The sequence below is a fragment of the Genypterus blacodes genome, unplaced genomic scaffold, assembly GCF_046128005.1.
Source record: "Genypterus blacodes isolate CSIRO-AG114 ecotype Tasmania unplaced genomic scaffold, CSIRO-AGI_Gbla_v1 ptg000083l_1, whole genome shotgun sequence".
NCBI classification, from domain to species: domain Eukaryota; kingdom Metazoa; phylum Chordata; class Actinopteri; order Ophidiiformes; family Ophidiidae; genus Genypterus; species Genypterus blacodes.
Genome location: NW_027466888.1, coordinates 294,269 through 309,863, shown reverse-complemented (window position 1 = coordinate 309,863; position 15,595 = coordinate 294,269).

Sequence of the window (15,595 nt, the reverse complement as noted above, 5' to 3'; positions counted from 1 at the left end):
CAGAAATGCCATCAATGTGTGTAAATTTGGGGCAAATTGGGGAATATTGAAAATTTTCAAAAAATGTTGACCCGGGTCATCAATTTTTGAAATTGGAGAAAACTTGAAAAGCCCATATCTGTGACAAGGAAGGAGATAGAGAGCTAAAATTTCAGACGCAGCATCCAGACAGAAATCCCATCAATTTGTGTAAATTTGGGACAAATTGGGGAATATTAAAAATTTTCTAAAAATGTTGACCCGCGGGTCATCGATTCTTGAAACTAGAGAAAACTTGAAAAGCCCATATCTGTGACAAGGAAGGAGATAGAGAGCTAAAATTTCAGACGCAGCATCCAGGCAGAAATGCCATCAATGTGTGTAAATTTGGGGCAAATTGGGGAATATTGAAAATTTTGGAAAAAAGTTGACCCCCGGGTCATCGATTTTTGAAACTGGAGAAAACTTTAAAAGCCCATATCTGTGACAAGGAAGGAGATAGAGAGCTAAAATTTCAGACGCAGCATCCAGGCAGAAATGCCATCAATGTGTGTAAATTTGGGGCAAATTGGGGAATATTGAAAATTTTCTAAAAATGTTGACCCGCGGGTCATCGATTCTTGAAACTAGAGAAAACTTGAAAAGCCCATATCTGTGACAAGGAAGGAGATAGAGAGCTACAATTTCAGACGCAGCATCCAGGCAGAAATGCCATCAATGTGTGTAAATTTGGGGCAAATTGGGGAAAATTGAAAATTTGGGAAAAAAGTTGGCCCCCGGGTCAGCGATTTTTGAAACTGGAGAAAACTTGAAAAGCCCATATCTGTGACAAGGAAGGAGATAGAGAGCTAAAATTTCAGACGCAGCATCCAGGCAGAAATGCCATCAATGTGTGTAAATTTGGGGCAAATTGGGGAATATTGAACACTTTCTAAAAATGTTGACCCGGGTCAACGATTTTTGAAACTGGAGAAAACTTGAAAAGCCCATATCTGTGACAAGGAAGGAGATAGAGAGCTAAAATTTCAGACGCAGCATCCAGACAGAAATGCCATCAATTTGTGTAAATTTGGGACAAATTGGGGAATATTAAAAATTTTCTAAAAATTTTGACCCGCGGGTCATCGATTCTTGAAACTAGAGAAAACTTGAAAAGCCCATATCTGTGACAAGGAAGGAGATAGAGAGCTACAATTTCAGACGCAGCATCCAGACAGAAATGCCATCAATTTGTGTAAATTTGGGACAAATTGGGGAATATTAAAAATTTTCTAAAAATTTTGACCCGCGGGTCATCGATTCTTGAAACTAGAGAAAACTTGAAAAGCCCATATCTGTGACAAGGAAGGAGATAGAGAGCTACAATTTCAGACGCAGCATCCAGGCAGAAATGCCATCAATGTGTGTAAATTTGGGGCAAAATGGGGAATATTGAAAATTTTCAAAAAATGTTGACCCGGGTCATCAATTTTTGAAACTGGAGAAAAATTGAAAAGCCCATATCTGTGACAAGGAAGGAGATAGAGAGCTAAAATTTCAGACGCAGCATCCAGGCAGAAATGCCATCAATGTGTGTAAATTTGGGGCAAATTAGGGAATAGTGAAAATTTTTGGAAAAAAGTTGACCCCCGGGTCATCGATTTTTGAAACTGGAGAAAACTTGAAAAGCCCATATCTGTGACAAGGAAGGAGATAGAGAGCTAAAATTTCAGACGCAGCATCCAGACAGAAATCCCATCAATTTGTGTAAATTTGGGACAAATTGGGGAATATTGAAAATGTTCTAAAAATGTTGACCCGCGGATCATCGATTCTTGAAACTAGAGAAAACTTGAAAAGCCCATATCTGTGACAAGGAAGGAGATAGAGAGCTAAAATTTCAGACGCAGCATCCAGGCAGAAATGCCATCAATGTGTGTAAATTTGGGGCAAATTGGGGAATATTGAAAATTTTCAAAAAATGTTGACCCGGGTCATCAATTTTTGAAATTGGAGAAAACTTGAAAAGCCCATATCTGTGACAAGGAAGGAGATAGAGAGCTAAAATTTCAGATGCAGCATCCAGACAGAAATGCCATCAATTTGTGTAAATTTGGGACAAATTGGGGAATATTAAAAATTTTCTAAAAATGTTGACCCGCGGGTCATCGATTCTTGAAACTAGAGAAAACTTGAAAAGCCCATATCTGTGACAAGGAAGGAGATAGAGAGCTAAAATTTCAGACGCAGCATCCAGGCAGAAATGCCATCAATGTGTGTAAATTTGGGGCAAATTGGGGAATATTGAAAATTTTGGAAAAAAGTTGACCCCCGGGTCATCGATTTTTGAAACTGGAGAAAACTTTAAAAGCCCATATCTGTGACAAGGAAGGAGATAGAGAGTTAAAATTTCAGACGCAGCATCCAGGCAGAAATGCCATCAATGTGTGTAAATTTGGGGCAAATTGGGGAATATTGAACACTTTCTAAAAATGTTGACCCGGGTCAACGATTTTTGAAACTGGAGAAAACTTGAAAAGCCCATATCTGTGACAAGGAAGGAGATAGAGAGCTAAAATTTCAGACGCAGCATCCAGGCAGAAATGCCATCAATGTGTGTAAATTTGGGGCGAATTGGGGAATAGTGAAAATTTTTGGAAAAAAGTTGACCCCCGGGTCATCGATTTTTGAAACTGGAGAAAACTTGAAAAGCCCATATCTGTGACAAGGAAGGAGATAGAGAGCTAAAATTTCAGACGCAGCATCCAGACAGAAATCCCATCAATTTGTGTAAATTTGGGACAAATTGGGGAATATTGAAAATGTTCTAAAAATGTTGACCCGCGGATCATCGATTCTTGAAACTAGAGAAAACTTGAAAAGCCCATATCTGTGACAAGGAAGGAGATAGAGAGCTACAATTTCAGACGCAGCATCCAGGCAGAAATGCCATCAATGTGTGTAAATTTGGGGCAAATTGGGGAATATTGAAAATTTTCAAAAAATGTTGACCCGGGTCATCAATTTTTGAAATTGGAGAAAACTTGAAAAGCCCATATCTGTGACAAGGAAGGAGATAGAGAGCTAAAATTTCAGACGCAGCATCCAGACAGAAATCCCATCAATTTGTGTAAATTTGGGACAAATTGGGGAATATTAAAAATTTTCTAAAAATGTTGACCCGCGGGTCATCGATTCTTGAAACTAGAGAAAACTTGAAAAGCCCATATCTGTGACAAGGAAGGAGATAGAGAGCTAAAATTTCAGACGCAGCATCCAGGCAGAAATGCCATCAATGTGTGTAAATTTGGGGCAAATTGGGGAATATTGAAAATTTTGGAAAAAAGTTGACCCCCGGGTCATCGATTTTTGAAACTGGAGAAAACTTTAAAAGCCCATATCTGTGACAAGGAAGGAGATAGAGAGCTAAAATTTCAGACGCAGCATCCAGGCAGAAATGCCATCAATGTGTGTAAATTTGGGGCAAATTGGGGAATATTGAAAATTTTCTAAAAATGTTGACCCGCGGGTCATCGATTCTTGAAACTAGAGAAAACTTGAAAAGCCCATATCTGTGACAAGGAAGGAGATAGAGAGCTACAATTTCAGACGCAGCATCCAGGCAGAAATGCCATCAATGTGTGTAAATTTGGGGCAAATTGGGGAAAATTGAAAATTTGGGAAAAAAGTTGGCCCCCGGGTCAGCGATTTTTGAAACTGGAGAAAACTTGAAAAGCCCATATCTGTGACAAGGAAGGAGATAGAGAGCTAAAATTTCAGACGCAGCATCCAGGCAGAAATGCCATCAATGTGTGTAAATTTGGGGCAAATTGGGGAATATTGAACACTTTCTAAAAATGTTGACCCGGGTCAACGATTTTTGAAACTGGAGAAAACTTGAAAAGCCCATATCTGTGACAAGGAAGGAGATAGAGAGCTAAAATTTCAGACGCAGCATCCAGACAGAAATGCCATCAATTTGTGTAAATTTGGGACAAATTGGGGAATATTAAAAATTTTCTAAAAATTTTGACCCGCGGGTCATCGATTCTTGAAACTAGAGAAAACTTGAAAAGCCCATATCTGTGACAAGGAAGGAGATAGAGAGCTACAATTTCAGACGCAGCATCCAGACAGAAATGCCATCAATTTGTGTAAATTTGGGACAAATTGGGGAATATTAAAAATTTTCTAAAAATTTTGACCCGCGGGTCATCGATTCTTGAAACTAGAGAAAACTTGAAAAGCCCATATCTGTGACAAGGAAGGAGATAGAGAGCTACAATTTCAGACGCAGCATCCAGGCAGAAATGCCATCAATGTGTGTAAATTTGGGGCAAAATGGGGAATATTGAAAATTTTCAAAAAATGTTGACCCGGGTCATCAATTTTTGAAACTGGAGAAAAATTGAAAAGCCCATATCTGTGACAAGGAAGGAGATAGAGAGCTAAAATTTCAGACGCAGCATCCAGGCAGAAATGCCATCAATGTGTGTAAATTTGGGGCAAATTAGGGAATAGTGAAAATTTTTGGAAAAAAGTTGACCCCCGGGTCATCGATTTTTGAAACTGGAGAAAACTTGAAAAGCCCATATCTGTGACAAGGAAGGAGATAGAGAGCTAAAATTTCAGACGCAGCATCCAGACAGAAATCCCATCAATTTGTGTAAATTTGGGACAAATTGGGGAATATTGAAAATGTTCTAAAAATGTTGACCCGCGGATCATCGATTCTTGAAACTAGAGAAAACTTGAAAAGCCCATATCTGTGACAAGGAAGGAGATAGAGAGCTAAAATTTCAGACGCAGCATCCAGGCAGAAATGCCATCAATGTGTGTAAATTTGGGGCAAATTGGGGAATATTGAAAATTTTCAAAAAATGTTGACCCGGGTCATCAATTTTTGAAATTGGAGAAAACTTGAAAAGCCCATATCTGTGACAAGGAAGGAGATAGAGAGCTAAAATTTCAGATGCAGCATCCAGACAGAAATGCCATCAATTTGTGTAAATTTGGGACAAATTGGGGAATATTAAAAATTTTCTAAAAATGTTGACCCGCGGGTCATCGATTCTTGAAACTAGAGAAAACTTGAAAAGCCCATATCTGTGACAAGGAAGGAGATAGAGAGCTAAAATTTCAGACGCAGCATCCAGGCAGAAATGCCATCAATGTGTGTAAATTTGGGGCAAATTGGGGAATATTGAAAATTTTGGAAAAAAGTTGACCCCCGGGTCATCGATTTTTGAAACTGGAGAAAACTTTAAAAGCCCATATCTGTGACAAGGAAGGAGATAGAGAGTTAAAATTTCAGACGCAGCATCCAGGCAGAAATGCCATCAATGTGTGTAAATTTGGGGCAAATTGGGGAATATTGAAAATTTTGGAAAAAAGTTGACCCCCGGGTCATCGATTTTTGAAACTGGAGAAAACTTTAAAAGCCCATATCTGTGACAAGGAAGGAGATGGAGAGCTAAAATTTCAGACGCAGCATCCAGACAGAAATCCCATCAATTTGTGTAACTTTGGGGCAAATTGGGGAATATTGAAAATTTTGGAAAAAAGTTGACCCCCGGGTCATCGATTTTTGAAACTGGAGAAAACTTGAAAAGCCCATATCTGTGACAAGGAAGGAGATAGAGAGCAAAAAATTTCAGACGCAGCATCCAGGCAGAAATGCCATCAATGTGTGTAAATTTGGGGCAAATTGGGGAATAGTGAACATTTTTGGAAAAAAGTTGACCCCCGGGTCATCGATTTTTGAAACTGGAGAAAACTTGAAAAGCCCATATCTGTGACAAGGAAGGAGATAGAGAGCTACAATTTCAGACGCGGCATCCAGGCAGAAATGCCATCAATGTGTGTAAATTTGGGGCAAATTGGGGAATATTGAAAATTTTCAAAAAATGTTGACCCGGGTCATCAATTTTTGAAATTGGAGAAAACTTGAAAAGCCCATATCTGTGACAAGGAAGGAGATAGAGAGCTAAAATTTCAGACGCAGCATCCAGACAGAAATCCCATCAATTTGTGTAAATTTGGGGCAAATTGGGGAATATTGAAAATTTTGGAAAAAAGTTGACCCCCGGGTCATCGATTTTTGAAACTGGAGAAAACTTTAAAAGCCCATATCTGTGACAAGGAAGGAGATAGAGAGCTAAAATTTCAGACGCAGCATCCAGACAGAAATCCCATCAATTTGTGTAAATTTGGGGCAAATTGGGGAATATTGAAAATTTTCTAAAAATGTTGACCCGCAGATCATCGATTCTTGAAACTAGAGAAAACTTGAAAAGCCAATATCTGTGACAAGGAAGGAGATACAGAGAGCTGCAATTTCAGACGCAGCATCCAGGCAGAAATGCCATCAATGTGTGTAAATTTGGGGCAAATTGGGGAATATTGAAAATTTTCTAAAAATGTTGACCCGGGTCATCAATTTTTGAAACTGGAGAAAACTTGAAAAGCCCATATCTGTGACAAGGAAGGAGATAGAGAGCTAAAATTTCAGACGCAGCATCCAGACAGAAATGCCATCAATTTGTGTAAATTTGGGACAAATTGGGGAATATTGAACACTTTCTAAAAATGTTGACCCGCGGGTCATCGATTCTTGAAACTAGAGAAAACTTGAAAAGCCCATATCTGTGACAAGGAAGGAGATAGAGAGCTAAAATTTCAGACACAGCATCCAGACAGAAATGCCATCAATGTGTGTAAATTTGGGGCAAATTGGGGAATATTGAAAATTTTCAAAAAATGTTGACCCGGGTCATCAATTTTTGAAATTGGAGAAAACTTGAAAAGCCCATATCTGTGACAAGGAAGGAGATAGAGAGCTAAAATTTCAGATGCAGCATCCAGACAGAAATGCCATCAATTTGTGTAAATTTGGGACAAATTGGGGAATATTGAAAATTTTCGAAAAATGTTGACCCGCGGGTCATCGATTCTTGAAACTAGAGAAAACTTGAAAAGCCCATATCTGTGACAAGGAAGGAGATAGAGAGCTAAAATTTCAGACGCAGCATCCAGGCAGAAATGCCATCAATGTGTGTAAATTTGGGGCAAATTGGGGAATATTGAAAATTTTGGAAAAAAGTTGACCCCCGGGTCATCGATTTTTGAAACTGGAGAAAACTTTAAAAGCCCATATCTGTGACAAGGAAGGAGATAGAGAGCTAAAATTTCAGACGCAGCATCCAGGCAGAAATGCCATCAATGTGTGTAAATTTGGGGCAAATTGGGGAATATTGAAAATTTTGGAAAAATGTTGACCCGCGGATCATCGATTCTTGAAACTAGAGAAAACTTGAAAAGCCCATATCTGTGACAAGGAAGGAGATACAGAGAGCTGCAATTTCAGACGCAGCATCCAGGCAGAAATGCCATCAATGTGTGTAAATTTGGGGCAAATTGGGGAATATTGAAAATTTTCTAAAAATGTTTACCCGGGTCATCAATTTTTGAAACTGGAGAAAACTTGAAAAGCCCATATCTGTGACAAGGAAGGAGATAGAGAGCTAAAATTTCAGACGCAGCATCCAGACAGAAATGCCATCAATTTGTGTAAATTTGGGACAAATTGGGGAATATTAAAAATTTCTAAAAATGTTGACCCGCGGGTCATCGATTCTTGAAACTAGAGAAAACTTGAAAAGCCCATATCTGTGACAAGGAAGGAGATAGAGAGCTAAAATTTCAGACGCAGCATCCAGGCAGAAATGCCATCAATGTGTGTAAATTTAGGGCAAATTGGGGAATATTGAACATTTTCTAAAAATATTGACCCGCGGGTCATCGATTTTTGTAACTAGAGAAAACTTGAAAAGCCCATATCTGTGACAAGGAAGGAGATAGAGAGCTAAAATTTCAGACGCAGCATCCAGGCAGAAATGCCATCAATGTGTGTAAATTTGGGGCAAATTGGGGAATATTGAAAATTTTATCGATTTTTGAAACTGGAGAAAACTTGAAAAGCCCATATCTGTGACAAGGAAGGAGATAGAGAGCTAAAATTTCAGACGCAGCATCCAGGCAGAAATTCCATCAGTGTGTGTAAATTTGGGGGAAATTGGGGAATATTGAAAATTTGGTAAAAACGTTAGCCCGCGGGTCATTGATTTTTGCAAGTGGAGAAAACTTGAAAAGCCCCTATCTGTGACAAGGAAGGAGATAGAGAGCTAAAATTTCAGACAAAGCATCCAGGCAGAAATTCCATCAGTGTGTGTAAATTTGGGGGGAATTGGGGAATATTGAAAATTTGGGAAAAACTTTGACCCGCGGGTCATCGATTCTAGTAACTAGAGATAACTTGAAATGCCCATATCTTGGACAAGGAAGGAGATAAAGAGCTAAAATTTCAGACCAGCATCCAGGCAGAAATGCCATCAATGTTTGTGAATTTGGGGCAAATTGGGGAATATTGAAAATTTGGGAAAAACATTGACCCGCGGGTCATCGATTCTTGACACTACAGATAACTTGAAAAGCCCATATCTTGGACAAGGAAGAAGCTAAAGAGCTCAAAAAATCCCCACACACACACTCTGGGGGGCACGATGATTCATTGGTATGAGTTTAAAGGAAATTTAAATTTTGGTCATTTTTTCCAGAGGAGGTAAGGGGGGACCCTTATCCACTTTGACTTTTTTTGGATGGGCCATATCTTGGCCTAGGAAACACACAAAAAGCCCCAAATTCACACACAACATCCCCATGGCACCAGGATTCTTCGGTACAAGTTTGGAGTCATTTTGACAATTTTGACTGAAATCCAATTTCTTTAAAAGCCCATATCTTGTACAAGGAAGAAGCTAAAGAGCTCAAAAAATCCACACACACACTCTGTAGGCACGATGATTCATTGGTATGAGTTTAAAGAAAATTTAAATTTTGGTCATTTTTTTCAGAGGAGGTAAGGGGGGACCCTTATCCACTTTGACTTTTTTTTGGATGGGCCATATCTTGGCATAGGAAACACATAAAAAGCCCCAAATTCACACACAACATCCCCATGGCACCAGGATTCTTTGGTGCAAGTTTGGAGTCATTTTGACAATTTTGACCGAAATCCAATTCCTTTAAAAGCCATATCTTGGACAAGGAAGAAGCTAAAGAGCTCAAAAAATCCACACACACACTTATGGGGGCACGATGATTCATTGGTATGAGTTTAAAGAAAATTTAAATTTTGGTCATTTTTTCAGAGGAGGTAAGGGGGGACCCTTATCCACTTTGACTTTTTTTGGATGGGCCATATCTTGGCCTAGGAAACACACAAAAAGCCCCAAATTCACACACAACATCCCCATGGCACCAGGATTCTTTGGTGCAAGTTTGGAGTCATTTTGACAATTTTGTCCAAATTCAAATTCCTTAAAAAGCCCATATCTTGGACAAGGAGGAAGCTAAAGAGCTCAAAATATCCCCACACACACTCTGGGGGGCACGATGATTCATTGGTATGAGTTTAAAGAAAATTTAAATTTTGGTAATTTTTTTCAGAGGAGGTAAGGGGGGACCCTTATCCACTTTGACTTTTTTTTTGATGGGCCATATCTTGGCCTAGTAAACACACAAAAAGCCCCAAATTCACACACAACATCCCCATGGCACCAGGATTCTTTGGTGCAAGTTTGGAGTCATTTTGACAATTTTGACTGAAATCCAATTCTTTAAAAGCCCATATCTTGGACAAGGAAGAAGCTAAAGAGCTCAAAAAATCCACACACACACTTATGGGGGCACGATGATTCATTGGTATGAGTTTAAAGAAAATTTAAATTTTGGTCATTTTTTCAGAGGAGGTAAGGGGGGACCCTTATCCACTTTGACTTTTTTTGGATGGGCCATATCTTGGCCTAGGAAACACACAAAAAGCCCCAAATTCACACACAACATCCCCATGGCACCAGGATTCTTTGGTACAAGTTTGGAGTCATTTTGACAATTTTGACCGAAATCCAATTGCTTTAAAAGCCCATATCTTGGACAAGGAAGAAGCTAAAGAGCTCAAAAAATACACACACACACTCTGGGGGGCACGATGATTCATCGGTATGAGTTTAAAGAAAATTTAAATTTTGTTAATTTTTTTCAGAGGAGGTAAGGGGGGACCCTTATCCACTTTGACTTTTTTTTGGATGGGCCATATCTTGGCCTAGGGAACACACAAAAAGCCCCAAATTCACACACAACATCCCCATGGCACCAGGATTCTTTTGTACAAGTTTGGAGTCATTTTGACAATTTTGACCGAAATCCAATTCCTTTAAAAGCCCAAATCTTGGACAAGGAGGAAGCTAAAGAGCTCAAAAATACACACGCACACTCTGGGGGGCACGATGATTCATTGGTATGAGTTTAAAGAAAATTTAAATTTTGGTCATTTTTTTCAGAGGAGGTAAGGGGGGACCCTTATCCACTTTGACTTTTTTTTTGATGGGCCATATCTTGTCCTAGGAAACACACAAAAAGCCCCAAATTCACACACAACATCCCCATGGCACCAGGATTCTTTGGTACAAGTTTGGAGTCATTTTGACAATTTTGACCGAAATCCAATTCCTTTAAAAGCCCATATCTTGGACAAGGAAGAAGCTAAAGAGCTCAAAAAATCCATACACACACTCTGGGGGGCACGATGATTCATTGGTATGAGTTTAAATTAAATTTAAATTTTGGTCATTTTTTTCAGAGGAGGTAAGGGGGGACCCTTATCCACTTTGACTTTTTTTGGATGGGCCATATCTTGGCCTGGGAAACACACAAAAAGCCCCAAATTCACACACAACATCCCCATGGCACCAGGATTCTTTGGTACAAGTTTGGAGTCATTTTGACAATTTTGACCTAAATCCAATTTCTTAAAAAGCCCATATCTTGTACAAGGAAGAAGCTAAAGAGCTCAAAAAATTCCACACACACACTCTGTAGGCACGATGATTCATTGGTATGAGTTTAAAGGAAATTTAAATTTTGGTCATTTTTTTCAGAGGAGGTAAGGGGGGACCCTTATCCACTTTGACTTTTTTTGGATGGGCCATATCTTGGCCTAGGAAACACACAGAAAGCCCCAAATTCACACACAACATCCCCATGGCACCAGGATTCTTTGGTGCAAGTTTGGAGTCATTTTGACAATTTTGTCCTATTCCAATTCCTTAAAAAGCCCATATCTTGGACAAGGAGGAAGCTAAAGAGCTCAAAATATCCCCACACACACTCTGGGGGGCACGATGATTCATTGGTATGAGTTTAAAGAAAATTTAAATTTTGTTAATTTTTTTCAGAGGAGGTAAGGGGGGACCCTTATCCACTTTGACTTTTTTTTTGATGGGCCATATCTTGGCCTAGTAAACACACAAAAAGCCCCAAATTCACACACAACATCCCCATGGCACCAGGATTCTTTGGTGCAAGTTTGGAGTCATTTTGACAATTTTGACTGAAATCCAATTCTTTAAAAGCCCATATCTTGGACAAGGAAGAAGCTAAAGAGCTCAAAAAATCCACACACACACTCTGGGGGGCACGATGATTCATTGGTATGAGTTTAAAGAAAATTTAAATTTTGGTAATTTTTTTCAGAGGAGGTAAGGGGGGACCCTTATCCACTTTGACTTTTTTTTGGATGGGCCATATCTTGGCCTAGGGAACACACAAAAAGCCCCAAATTCACACACAACATCCGCATTGCACCAGGATTCTTTGGTGCAAGTTTGGAGTCATTTTGACAATTTTGACTGAAATCCAATTCCTTTAAAAACCCATATCTTGGACAAGGAGGAAGCTAAAGAGCTCAAAAATACACACACACACTCTGGGGGGCACGATGATTCATTGGTATGAGTTTAAAGAAAATTTAAATTTTGGTCATTTTTTTCAGAGGAGGTAAGGGGGGACCCTTATCCACTTTGACTTTTTTTGGATGGGCCATATCTTGGCCTAGGAAACACACAGAAAGCCCCAAATTCACACACAACATCCCCATGGCACCAGGATTCTTTGGTGCAAGTTTGGAGTCATTTTGACAATTTTGTCCTATTCCAATTCCTTAAAAAGCCCATATCTTGGACAAGGAGGAAGCTAAAGAGCTCAAAATATCCCCACACACACTCTGGGGGGCACGATGATTCATTGGTATGAGTTTAAAGAAAATTTAAATTTTGTTAATTTTTTTCAGAGGAGGTAAGGGGGGACCCTTATCCACTTTGACTTTTTTTTTGATGGGCCATATCTTGGCCTAGTAAACACACAAAAAGCCCCAAATTCACACACAACATCCCCATGGCACCAGGATTCTTTGGTGCAAGTTTGGAGTCATTTTGACAATTTTGACTGAAATCCAATTCTTTAAAAGCCCATATCTTGGACAAGGAAGAAGCTAAAGAGCTCAAAAAATCCACACACACACTCTGGGGGGCACGATGATTCATTGGTATGAGTTTAAAGAAAATTTAAATTTTGGTAATTTTTTTCAGAGGAGGTAAGGGGGGACCCTTATCCACTTTGACTTTTTTTTGGATGGGCCATATCTTGGCCTAGGGAACACACAAAAAGCCCCAAATTCACACACAACATCCGCATTGCACCAGGATTCTTTGGTGCAAGTTTGGAGTCATTTTGACAATTTTGACTGAAATCCAATTCCTTTAAAAACCCATATCTTGGACAAGGAGGAAGCTAAAGAGCTCAAAAATACACACACACACTCTGGGGGGCACGATGATTCATTGGTATGAGTTTAAAGAAAATTTAAATTTTGGTCATATTTTTCAGAGGAGGTAAGGGGGGACCCTTATCCACTTTGACTTTTTTTTTGATGGGCCATATCTTGTCCTAGGAAACACACAAAAAGCCCCAAATTCACACACAACATCCCCATGGCACCAGGATTCTTTGGTACAAGTTTGGAGTCATTTTGACAATTTTGACCGAAATCCAATTGCTTTAAAAGCCCATATCTTGGACAAGGAAGAAGCTAAAGAGCTCAAAAAATCCATACACACACTCTGGGGGGCACGATGATTCATTGGTATGAGTTTAAATTAAATTTAAATTTTGGTCATTTTTTTCAGAGGAGGTAAGGGGGGACCCTTATCCACTTTGACTTTTTTTGGATGGGCCATATCTTGGCCTGGGAAACACACAAAAAGCCCCAAATTCACACACAACATCCCCATGGCACCAGGATTCTTTGGTACAAGTTTGGAGTCATTTTGACAATTTTGACCTAAATCCAATTTCTTAAAAAGCCCATATCTTGTACAAGGAAGAAGCTAAAGAGCTCAAAAAATTCCACACACACACTCTGTAGGCACGATGATTCATTGGTATGAGTTTAAAGGAAATTTAAATTTTGGTCATTTTTTTCAGAGGAGGTAAGGGGGGACCCTTATCCACTTTGACTTTTTTTGGATGGGCCATATCTTGGCCTAGGAAACACACAGAAAGCCCCAAATTCACACACAACATCCCCATGGCACCAGGATTCTTTGGTGCAAGTTTGGAGTCATTTTGACAATTTTGTCCTATTCCAATTCCTTAAAAAGCCCATATCTTGGACAAGGAGGAAGCTAAAGAGCTCAAAATATCCCCACACACACTCTGGGGGGCACGATGATTCATTGGTATGAGTTTAAAGAAAATTTAAATTTTGGTAATTTTTTTCAGAGGAGGTAAGGGGGGACCCTTATCCACTTTGACTTTTTTTTTGATGGGCCATATCTTGGCCTAGTAAACACACAAAAAGCCCCAAATTCACACACAACATCCCCATGGCACCAGGATTCTTTGGTGCAAGTTTGGAGTCATTTTGACAATTTTGACTGAAATCCAATTCTTTAAAAGCCCATATCTTGGACAAGGAAGAAGCTAAAGAGCTCAAAAAATCCACACACACACTCTGGGGGGCACGATGATTCATTGGTATGAGTTTAAACAAAATTTAAATTTTGGTAATTTTTTTCAGAGGAGGTAAGGGGGGACCCTTATCCACTTTGACTTTTTTTTGGATGGGCCATATCTTGGCCTAGGGAACACACAAAAAGCCCCAAATTCACACACAACATCCGCATTGCACCAGGATTCTTTGGTGCAAGTTTGGAGTCATTTTGACAATTTTGACTGAAATCCAATTCCTTTAAAAACCCATATCTTGGACAAGGAAGAAGCTAAAGAGCTCAAAAAATCCACACACACACTCTGGGGGGCACGATGATTCATCGGTATGAGTTTAAAGTAAATTTAAATTTTGTTAATTTTTTTCAGAGGAGGTAAGGGGGGACCCTTATCCACTTTGACTTTTTTTTTGATGGGCCATATCTTGGCCTAGGAAACACACAAAAAGCCCCAAATTCACACACAACATCCCCATGGCACCAGGATTCTTTGGTGCAAGTTTGGAGTCATTTTGACAATTTTGGCCCGAAATCCAATTCCTTTAAAAGCCCAAATCTTGGACAAGGAGGAAGCTAAAGAGCTCAAAAATACACACACACACTCTGGGGGGCACGGTGATTCATTGGTATGAGTTTAAAGAAAATTTAAATTTTGGTCATTTTTTTCAGAGGAGGTAAGGGGGGACCCTTATCCACTTTGACTTTTTTTTGGATGGGCCATATCTTGGCCTAGGAAACACACAAAAAGCCCCAAATTCACACACAACATCCCCATGGCACCAGGATTCTTTTGTACAAGTTTGGAGTCATTTTGACAATTTTGACCGAAATCCAATTCCTTTAAAAGCCCAAATCTTGGACAAGGAGGAAGCTAAAGAGCTCAAAAATACACACACACACTCTGGGGGGCACGATGATTCATTGGTATGAGTTTAAAGAAAATTTAAATTTTGGTCATTTTTTTCAGAGGAGGTAAGGGGGGACCCTTATCCACTTTGACTTTTTTTTTGATGGGCCATATCTTGGCCTAGGAAACACACAAAAAGCCCCAAATTCACACACAACATCCCCATGGCACCAGGATTCTTTGGTGCAAGTTTGGAGTCATTTTGACAATTTTGGCCCGAAATCCAATTCCTTTAAAAGCCCAAATCTTGGACAAGGAGGAAGCTAAAGAGCTCAAAAATACACACACACACTCTGGGGGGCACGGTGATTCATTGGTATGAGTTTAAAGAAAATTTAAATTTTGGTCATTTTTTTCAGAGGAGGTAAGGGGGGACCCTTATCCACTTTGACTTTTTTTTGGATGGGCCATATCTTGGCCTAGGAAACACACAAAAAGCCCCAAATTCACACACAACATCCCCATGGCACCAGGATTCTTTTGTACAAGTTTGGAGTCATTTTGACAATTTTGACCGAAATCCAATTCCTTTAAAAGCCCAAATCTTGGACAAGGAGGAAGCTAAAGAGCTCAAAAAATACACACACACACTCTGGGGGGCACGATGATTCATTGGTATGAGTTTAAAGAAAATTTAAATTTTGGTAATTTTTTTCAGAGGAGGTAAGGGGGGACCCTTATCCACTTTGACTTTTTTTTGGATGGGCCATATCTTGGCCTAGGGAACACACAAAAAGCCCCAAATTCACACACAACATCCGCATTGCACCAGGATTCTTTGGTGCAAGTTTGGAGTCATTTTGACAATTTTGACTGAAATCCAATT